Raw genomic sequence first — 11,415 nt, 5'->3', positions numbered from 1 at the left:
GGTTTGCATTTGGGAAATAGTTCAATGTTTTCAATGATCCCAAGCTGCTCCTTGACCAGAAAAATCTATTTTTTCACATTCACATTATCCTGGAGATGTTATACGTTTGTTCAGTGATCTCTGAATAATCAAAATTGTGGGTGACTTTTCAAAGGGCCATAGAGAGACACATGAGATGACATATATATATATATATATATATGGAGTAGTGGGAAAAGTACTATTGAAGATATCCATAATTGGAAAAGGTTGTGTGCCTATCAGATTTCAAGAGTGGAGGATTACAGATGGATAGGCTGAGTGCTCTACTGGAACCCACAAAATACATATATGTATAAAACAAGGAAGATCTGGAACACATTTGAAAGGTCTTCCATGGAGATTTATGAGCAAGAGTTGCACAGGATGAGTAGGCTTAGATAACATTGCTATGCACACTATTGGAGAGAGCATTCCAGAGTGAGATCCTGATTTTGGAGGCAGAGAGAAATAAAAGTTTCAGGTCTAGATACTGGACTTTCAAGTTTGCTTTTCATCTCTTCACTACAAGAATCGACATTTTATGAATGGTACTCATTTTTAATACATTCTACATTGTGATTTAAAAACAAAGAAGGCACCTAAATCTAAGAGATATGAGAAAGTATATCTTATCAAAATAAGAATTTAAAAATAAAATGTAATCCCGGTAATTATAACCTATCCTGAAGCAGGTAAAACAAGGATAGAACTGTCTTAAGGAGTAAGAAATGTTGAAAAGAGTGAATTTGGGAATAACAGTTTGTCACTGTTTCTTCAATACTATTTAGAGGAGAGGGTGCTATGATCCTAAATGTCAATCAGTTAACATTCATCAAGTACCTACTATATTCCAGACACTATGGTTAACGCTAGAGATACCAAGAATGGCACAAGTCAATCATTGCCCAATCCAGTGGGAGGAAGTAATACACAGAAAGAAACTGAAAAGCAGGTCCAGGTAAAGGGAGTACCTGGCCTGGGTAGGGGGGAAGAGGTAAGTGTTTCAGGCCTGAAGTGATCTTGAAGAGGTTTGTAATGAGGGATTGCTGAAAGAATCTCTTGCATTTGCAAAATCACTAGAAGCAATCCTGGCAGTTAAGGAAATGGAATGTTGACCCAGCCAGCCATTGGTCTCACGGCCAGACCGTTGGAGCTGACACTATAAATATCCCTGGAGTACCATCCTGGGGGTTCTGACTTCCCGCATTACAGTTTCTGGAGAAGTTCAGAGGAGAACAGCTGGGTGGGAAGTAAAGGTAAAGAGAGAGTGAGTTCTAATCAGAGGAAAAGGCCACTGCCAAGGTAGAATGTTAGGTGTATGGAAGAGTGAGTAGGCCAGTATGGTCAGAGTTGTAATGAGGAAATTAGGAAATTAGATATTTAGAGTAAGAAAACACCCAGGCTGTCTCAGACAATGTCATAACTAGAAAAAAATCCTTAGAAATACCAACTTTGCAAAACTTTAATTTCTTGTTTCTCATGAAGAAAAAAAGTCTACTTGTAGAAAATATCAAGAACTAACTTTTTCATCTGTGCAAAATCTTTATGAGAATAATTTAAACATAAATCAGTGGAACCCCTGATGAAATTATGAGGAGGTAGGTTTCTGAAAAACTGATACTCTAGGGCAATGATGGACAAACTACAACCAGCGGGCCAGATGCGGCCCCCTGAAATGTTCTATCTGCTATCTGTGACATTATTCCTAATCTGACAAATAAAATGAGTAGGATACAATACAATGAAACTTCGAAAGAGTTGCCTTAGAAACAGGCTGACAGATGAGCATTTCCTTTCCCTTGGCCCCCTCTTTAAAAAGTTTGCACATCACTGATGTAGGGTTATTTAGGTAATACAGTAGATGAGCATCAGGCCTGGGGTTAGTGAACCAGGATTTAAATCTGGCCTCAGACACTTTCTGGCTTTATCCCTAGGCAATTCATTTAACCTCAGTTGCCTAAGAATTGATACTAAAGACAGAAAATAAGGGCTTCCAAAAAACATATCCCTTACTCTATAGTAGATCCCCTCTTTACAGTCATACATTTGATAGAAAGGTATAGAGAATACAAGATTTCACCATGGTCATTATTCATTGAAAAAAATTTTTCTTTAGAGCAAAATGAAAAGGATTCTCCTCTGATAGACCTAAAATTATTACTGTCAAATGAAGCCTAAAATAAGGAATTTTTTGCTCACCAAAGGCATGTGCCACTGTAATGGAAGAATCCAATAAAGAGTTCAAACCAAAGAGTGATTTCCTATAGATAATGAGGTCCTATAGACACTACAATTTTCAGATTATATTATACTGTTTGTTTAAACTCCAGAATTTTGCATAAACTCTTAAATTAAAACTGTAATGCATGAAAATTTTTCCTTTTCCTCATGATGGACACAGAGAAAACCTAAATCAAAAACCATGTAGTTAAAGAATATCTATTAAACCAAACTAATAATTGGATGAATAGCCCATAAACTTGATAAACCAGTGCATATATCTTAGAGAGACTCAGTGAATGGACATTGTACATGGCCCAAATTGAACAGGAAAAAAAAGATAGTGGATTAGTTTGCATCTCAGAAATTATAAAGTCCTTTTAATAACCCTAAGATACTCCTAAAAAAACCTAAGAAAAAAATACATCTTTTAAACATTAATATTCTTCTGATGATGTTATAGGGCTATGAGCCATGAAATATCACATTCTCTAAGGAGTCAAAATTATGAGTCACTCAAAAAGCAATAAAAAGAAACACAGTGAGTAAAAACACGCTATAGAATATTACTAGTAGAAGATTACACAAAGTGGCACAAAAGACATCGGGGAGATCTGTTCCTAGAAAAGGTGGCAGGAAAGTCATGGAGGGAGAGTGAGAAAATAAGGGATAACAGATGTATAGCACATTGCACTGATGCCCATATAATATTAAGAGAACTTCAGGAGGCCCTCACTGGCCCTCTTTAGACAACAGAAGATAAGAAAAGATAGGTGAGTTTTGGAAGATAGCTATTAGAAAACAGTACTATAAACAAAATATGAAAAAACAAGGTAAAAATGAAATTTAAAAAACATATTTTATCTATTTGAGTAAGATTTAATTCCTCAGTCAAAACTATCCTGCTAATTTGGGGAAGAAAATGAAAATTTGAGGCTTCAAAAATATTTCAAAGCAGGAAACATGGAGGTTATTATTTTTTGTTTATTTATCATTAAAAGGCATTATTTACTTTCTTATTAGTGTTATAAGTACTGGCTCACAGAGCATACTGATATTACTTGGCACACTTCTCATAGCTCTCAATAATGCCTGCTGATACCCATTTCTTTTTTCTTCTTCTTTAGTTCATACCCTCATCACTTTTCAATTAGACTATCGAAATGGCTTCAAGTACCTCCTCACTCCAATCTGTCCTCCACATAAGTGACCAAATGGTTAAGCACATATCCTTCCATACTCAATAAACTGTATCGGCTCCCTGTTCCCTCAGAGATAAAATCTAAACTCCTCTCTGGTTTTAAAAGTCTTCATAACTTGGCTGCAGCCCAACTTTCTAGATCTATTCATTAGATATTTTCCCCCAGTCTAAACCTTAGCATCCAGCCAAACTGACTTTTTTCTGTTTTTCAAAATATCTTCTACCTCTAAGCCTTTTCAATGATTGCACTTCATATCTGAAATATACTCATCATCCAGCCTGATGGAAGCTCAAAGCAACTCAAGAATCACCTTCTCCACAAAGCTTGTACTGATATCATTGTTCAATTGCTAGTAGAATAGCAATTGAACTAGTTTGTGTTTAATTCCCTTGTATTTATTTTTAATTTCTTCTATATGTACTTATTTTATACATACATCTTGGGACACTCAGTAGAATAGAAGCTCCTTGAGAGAACAAATCATTTCATTTCTTATATTCAGAAACATGAACAGAATAGGCACTCCATGGATGATTTACTGATTAAAAAGGAAGTTAATGACTATATGCTTTTTTCTGTCACATGTAGATGATACACATGAATATATTTGTGTTTATAATGTGTGTATGTAATCTGTTCAAACGAAGATCAGTGATATGCTGGGCAGAATATGGAAGACAGAAACAACCTTTTATTTTTTGTCTTACTAATTCAACAATGGTAAGCAATTAGAACAAATATTTGTGCTAAAGTAGTAGTGCAGGTCCTGACGAAGAATAGGCACATATTGGTTGAATTGTGTTAAATGCAGAAATAGAAAATATATGAGATATGTGTAAAACAGACATTGAAAAACATATCAGGGTGCATGGACCTATAATTCTACTGATTTCAAGATATATGTGGAAATACCTTACACCAGTGTAAATCAGCAACTTCTCTGTAACTTTGCCTGAAACAAAAAGAATTTCAGGGCCTTGTCTATGATCCCACAGATAGCATGTGTCAGTCCCAGGTCTTCCTAACTCCAAGCCCAGCCCTTTGTTTATTATGCTTACATTGTTATTTCTTAAATACAATATATATGGGGATGTTTGTTTAAAGCTTAAAGTTATAGGCAAGAAGATCTTAGGATATGGAGCAGAACTTGAAGTCTCATCTAAAATCCTATGGAAAGCTTGTTCCATCTACAACAGCCAAATCTAAAAATGAGTTTTCATTTTGCATCTGAGAAGCTATTTCCACAGTGAACTTTTCCATTCATGTTTGAATTGTGAGAGAGATGCAAATGGTTTTCTACTTTTCTGTTGTTTTATGGCAAAGTAAAAGAAGTGTATTTCTCCAGACACACTATGTAGCATATAACATGTAATTAAGTTTGATGAGCAAGGAATAAATGAGAATTTCCTAGAGTGAGTGACAGATTTTTATGTGATATCACAACATCACATTACAAAAATTCCAGATACCTTTTTGATGTCTGCCATGAGAAGAGGCAAGCCTGGTCCCTACAATTATTGGGAGCTTAAGAGAATTTAATTTAATCAATAAGATGATTTCATTTGCCTTGTTGGAGTGAAAACTTCAGAACTTCACAAGAATAGGGAAATTATGAGGTCATCATTAACTTAGCTAATATCAATACTTTGTCAAAATAGCAAATACAAAGGGGACGGTATGAAGAGTAGTTTTGATTTAAGAAAGAAGTCAGGATCATGTATTAGAAAGGATATTATAAGACAAAGAGTCCAATTCCCTCATTTTACCAATTGGGAACCTTGTATTTAAAAAGTTTGTAACTTGACCAGATTGCTAGTAAGTGAGAATCCTAACTCAGATCTTTTTTTTACTTTTAGTCCAGGATCCTATGCATTATATAAGATTTGAAAAAGCAAGATATCAGGCAAAGGCATAGGAGGATTGTAAAATCATAGTTTGGGAGTTGAGAGGGATCTTAGGGGTCATTTAACTATACCATTTTATGGATTAGGAAACTGAAGCTGAGATAGGTGAAAGTAGTTGCCCAACGTCCTCCAGGTAATAAATTTCTGTGGCTAGATTTGAATTCAGGACCTTCTTGACTCCAAGTCTAGGTTTTTTGTGTTGTTTTTTTTTTTTTGTATGTGTTTGTTTTTAATTCTAGTACCTAATAGCCAAGGAGAATAAAAGACCTTGAAATTTTGGTTAAGGTGTTATAGGAAATCAGGGCTAGAGAAAGAATTATCAAATCATAACTTTGGTATCCAAATTCAATGCATACAGGACACAGTGGATTGGGAGAAAAAAAATCAACTTAGGCTGGATACATGGCACTGCCTCTCTAACAACTACATGATACAAAGTGTTTCATAGAATTAATAGATTTATTCTATCTTTTTGAGCATTACAGTGCTGGTAAATGGAGATGAAGACTTTTCCTGATATATTGAATCCCTGAGTAATGTTTAGAGAAGAGGAGAGAAGAAGGGAGGGTCATATTTCAGTTTCTGATTCCCTGGAAATAACTGGCAGAAGTCATTTCTTGGCTTGGCTTTGTGTACTTTATAGTGCTCTGTACAAAGATGCCGGGTGCCAGAAATAACAATCATGTCAAATTGCACTTCATGGTTGAAAAAAAGTTATCTCTGTCCAGCACGTTTCTATACTTAATGAAAAAAATTGTATGAACAGATGGGTGAATTTACTTTCTTTAAGCCCCATTGGTGAATCTTATGAAATATTTTGCCCACGATATGTTTGTTTTCTTTATTTTTTTCTTCCAGAAATATAATTCAATATTTAAAAGTTGGTTCTGGAAAAGTTAACCAAACACTTCTTACATTAATCCTGCAGATATATTTGTTTATTCATATCCAAAATTTTCATATAAAATTTTTCTGTTGCATGTATCCAGGACATGTCAATAACTAGCCACTGTTCTATGGTCCAAAGATCTGCAATTTAGAGTGTGAGGAGAGGTATATGATTAATCAAATCAGTAAATAGACAATTTTGCACTCGTATACTGATTTTATTGTGTTAAATAATGTGTTATATCATGTTTTATATAGATAATCTAGCATATTTCTTAGTCTCAAATGAGGCATCCAGTATTTACTTTTGCTCACCTATATTTTATTCATGTTTTCATTTTTTATAGGTATGTTATATCCAGCATTCATTTTCTTCTTTTTTAAAATACAGGTTGTTTGTAAGGCCTGTTTATTGAGATATGTGCTGTCATCCAAATACCATGATTCTAGGTCAAAGGGTTTAGTGATTTTATCTTTAAAATTACAGAGAATCACTTGTAAATCTTAAAGATAAAATCACTAAACCCTTTGATACACGAATATACTAAAATATTAAAATAGTATTAAGTACATATATCTATATTATTGTTCTTTTGCATTCATTGTTCATTGAACTATTGTCTCAGTAAATAAAATGTTTGATTTTTTTTTTGAGTGACAGTATTGAGCTATAGGCTTTACACCTTATAAAATAACTGAAAACATCTTTGAGACTCCCTCCAGCAGTAGACAGAATGATGAGACTGATCTATAGTTCTTGTTCACACATGGTTTTGATTTCTTCCAAAAGGCCTCTATATTTTGAGAACATTATATGAGTGTTCAGAATGGTATCCTCTATTAAAAACATCCTCAGGTTTTAGTGAATTGACATTATTATGTTTGGATGACTACAGGTGATAGTTTGGGTTTTTTGTTTTTCCTGAGATGATTCTCTGATTCCATTCCCTCTTCATTTTAAGTATTTGAAGAATTTATGTTAGCTTATGTCATCTTCAATAGGTGTCCCTACTTTCTGTGTAAGTGGAAATTTTGTATCCTTTAGATTTCATCTCCCAGAATTCTTACCTTGCCCCAAACTTCCCTTTCCCTTTCTGTTTAAGTCTTTTATGTGACTGTATATAAGTATTGGGTAACTCCCTCTGTCTCGCTCTTCCATGTGAGTGGTGAGCGCTCCCTGTGTTTTCTAGCTCTCTAGTTAAATATTAATAAATCTTTACAAATATTATACTTTGGAGATATTGAATATTAATTTTAAAATCTACATTTCTCTCCTCTCGCTCTCTTTTTAACCCCTTATAATACAGCTTCTGACCTGATCATTCCACTGAAATAACTCTCTCCAAAATTACTAATGATTTTGATCATGGTTATGATAATGATAATGATTAATGCTCTGTTTAGCCTTCAAAGTTCATTATAACCTAACCCACTCCTACCTTTGCAATCTTCTTAAACTGCCACTAGCCTTTTGGCTGTTTCATGATCAAGACACTCAGTTTCTCTGGTCCAGGCATTTTTTCTTCCTGTCCCCCATGCTTGGAATGCTCTTCCTCCTCATCTGTGCCTATTGGTTTTCCTGACTTCCTTTAAATCCCAACTAAAATTCAATCTTCTCCTGGCAACCTTTGCCAAGCCCTCTTAATTCTAATGCCTTTTTTCTTTTAATTATTTATTTCTTATTTATCTCATATATGGCTTGCTCGTACAATATTTGTTTTCTTGGTGTTTCCTCCATTAGATTGTGAAGTCCTTGAGGGCAGGAAATGTCTTTTGCCACATTTATGAGAGTGCCTGATATGTTATAGATGTTTAATAAATGTTTGATGCCTATTAACTTATACTACTTGACTTAATACATGTGCTCCTTATGTTATGATTAAATATTCTGGAGGTGGAATATTAATTTATAATTATGTATTAATAAAGGTGAAGGGGGAGGAAGAAAGAGAGAAAGAGAGGAGAGTTAGATATAGAGACACAGAGAAAGAGAGAGGGAGAAAAGAAGGAGACAGACAGACAGAGAGAGATCACTGGCCACTCTATTTCTTGGGTTTTTTACATGCCACTGTGCTGCATCTGTTTCTCCCTCCCAAAGGGCTGGTAGATAAGCCTGAGTGTTTCAAAAGCATTAAGAGCTCCAGAGAAGGGAGAGAGAGAGAGAAGAGTGTCCTGAACGAGAGAGAGAGCATTCTGTGTCCCCTCTTATAAAGCCAGTTTTCACTACTCCCCTTGGGATTCTCTGGTGGGATAGGCTTAACAACAGTCTGGGTAATAGTCCTGCCTTTTTGGCATGCCCTCTTCTGTACATCAGGTTGCCAGGAAACAGAAAGTGAAAGGGTACAGTTGATACTGATCAAAGATGGGTTTTCAAATGTGAATAAGGGGTACAACTTATATTAAATTTGCACACTTATTAAAAATCCCATGGAATATATTTCACACATAGCATCACATTTTATAAATGAGGGCAGAGATGGAAAGTGATTCTACTAGGTTAGAAATTAGAGGCTCTAAAACAGGAATAAGAAGGTTTATTCAGGAAATAAATTAGATCTGAAAAGAGTATAGAGTCATAAACGTAATATATAATGTCACCATCATCCACTTTCATAGATGGTTTCCTACCAGTTTTAGCTAAATATTTTTTAGGATGCAAGTGATAAGATTCATGGTAGTCAAAAATACGATAGAGTAAAATAATGCTTCTAGTCCTTTTATCAACCATGGTCTGTTTATCTGAAATAGAATATCTGCCTAGAAATATACAGCTCAAAGAAATTACAATGAATAAAAAAATCATCCCTCTTCACTCCTCCCCCAAAGACACACACTTTTCTTTATCATCAGAATACAATATCTGTTTATTTTTCTTCCTTCTAAAGCAAGAGTTTATAACCTAAGACCCATGAACTTGTTTTTCCCAAATATCTTTAAATATACATTTCAGTATAATTGGTTTCCTTTCTAATGCAATGTATTTATTTTATGTATTTTAAGACATTAATCTAAGCGTATGAAGGTTCAGAATGCAAGTGGAGATCAGGAAACAAAAAATAAAGGTTAGCAGTCTTTGTTCCTAGGAAACTGTTCTCAAACATTGTGCTTTTAATCATCATCTGTATTGAATAAATTTCTCATTTATATTCCATTTATTTGTGTATCCACCATCACTCCTTACAATATTGTAATCTCAATGAATACACAAATTTTTTTTCCATTTTTCATCTTTGTATCAACAGTACTTAGGATGGCAGGTACAACTCAGTAAATGTCTTTAGAACTATAAAAATGTCTAGAACTGAATTTCTTGAAAACTATTTTTAACAAGACTGGGAGAGAGATAAGGAGATAAATAACATAAAAGACAGAGTAATAGAACATTAAGTGAACAAGCTCAGAAGACAAAGAATTACGGTTCAAATCCCATCTCTGATACTACACATGTGATCTTGTAGAAACCACCTAACTTTCTTGGGCGTCAGTTTTTTTATTTGTATAAGAAAAAGGTAAGATGACTTCCAAATTCTCTTTCAGTTCTAGATGTATAATCATTTGAAAGAATGTATATATGAAGGAGAGAATGTAGGAAGAGGAGCAAGCCTAAAGAAAAAGGATTGCTTAATAATCCCTACTAAGATAGCTTTTTTTGGAATCCATTACTGGTTTAAAATAACAACAGTACAAATATGAATTAATGTTAAGTAGTACATGTTCTTTGAATGCATCAAATTATTATAATTCAAAAGGGAGAAATGGAAGAGAAAATATTTGATTTTTTTCCTACATATAGGCATACCTCAGAGATAATGAAGGTTGGGTTCCAGATGACTACAATAAAACTAATATCTCAATAAAACTATTCACATGACTCTTTTGGTTTCTTAGTGCATATAAAAGTTATGTTTATAGTATACTAGAGTCTATTAAGTGTACAATAGTATGATGCCTAAATATGTACATACTTTAATTAAAAATACTTTATTTTGATCATATCAATAACATAGCCAATAGAAACCAGATGATTTTCTCAAAAGATGCAGAAAAATCTTTAGATAAAATACAAGACCCATTAAAAATACTTCAGAACATTATAATAAATGGAGCAGTCCTCAAAATGATAAATAGCATCTATTTAAAATTCTCAGCAAGGATTTTCTGTAATGAGAATAAGCTTGAAGCCTTTCTGAGGAAATCAGGAGTGAAGTAAGGAAGCCCATTATCACCAGCACTTTTCAGTAGTGTACCAGAAATGCTAAGTATAGCAATAAGAGAAGAAGAAGAAATTTAAAGAATTAGAATAAAAAATAAGGAAACAAAGCTAGCACTCTTTGTAAATTATTGGATGGCATACTTGGAGGATCAACCAAAAAACTACCTGAAACAATTAAGTTTATTGAAGTTGCAGGCTATAAAATAAATGTACATTAAGCATCTGCATTTCTCTTTACTACCAATAAATTCCAACAACAAAAGATAGAAAGATAAATTCACCTTAAAAGAACTCTAAGAATATAAAATACCTTGGAATCTACCTGCCAAGACAAACCTAAGAGCTATATGATCATAACCACAAAACACTTTTCATTCAAATAAAGTCATATCTAAACAATTGGAAAATCATTAATTGATCACTGGTACATCAAGACAATGTAATAAAATTCTACCTAATTTTATTTACCTATTTACTATCATACCAATAAAACTACCCAAAATTATTTCTAAGAGCTAGAAAAAAATAATAAAAATTCATCTAGAAGAACAAAAGACTGAGAATATCAAGGGAATTAAAGAAAAAATATGAAAGGAAGGTAGCTTAGCTACCAGATCTCAAATTGTATTATAAAGTGGCTATCATCAAAACATTCTGCTACTGGCTAAGAAATAGAATTGTTGATCAGTGGAATAGATTATGCATTCAACACACAGTAGTATATGACCATAATAACCTAGTGTTTCACAAATCCAAAGCTCCAAGCTTTTGGAAGAAGAACTCACTATTCCACAAAAACTTCTAGGAAAACCATGGGAGAAAGTAGGCATCACATCATATGCCAAGTTAAAGTCAAAAGAGATACATGATTTTTAAATAAAGGGTAGCACTATAAATAAATTAGGGTGCCATAAAATAGCCTACTGTCACAGTAGGCTATTTTATGGCACCCTAATATATATATATA

This window comes from Gracilinanus agilis, chromosome 1 (assembly GCF_016433145.1).
Source record: "Gracilinanus agilis isolate LMUSP501 chromosome 1, AgileGrace, whole genome shotgun sequence".
In the NCBI taxonomy this organism is placed as follows: Eukaryota; Metazoa; Chordata; class Mammalia; order Didelphimorphia; family Didelphidae; genus Gracilinanus; species Gracilinanus agilis.
This window is presented reverse-complemented; position numbering follows the sequence as displayed.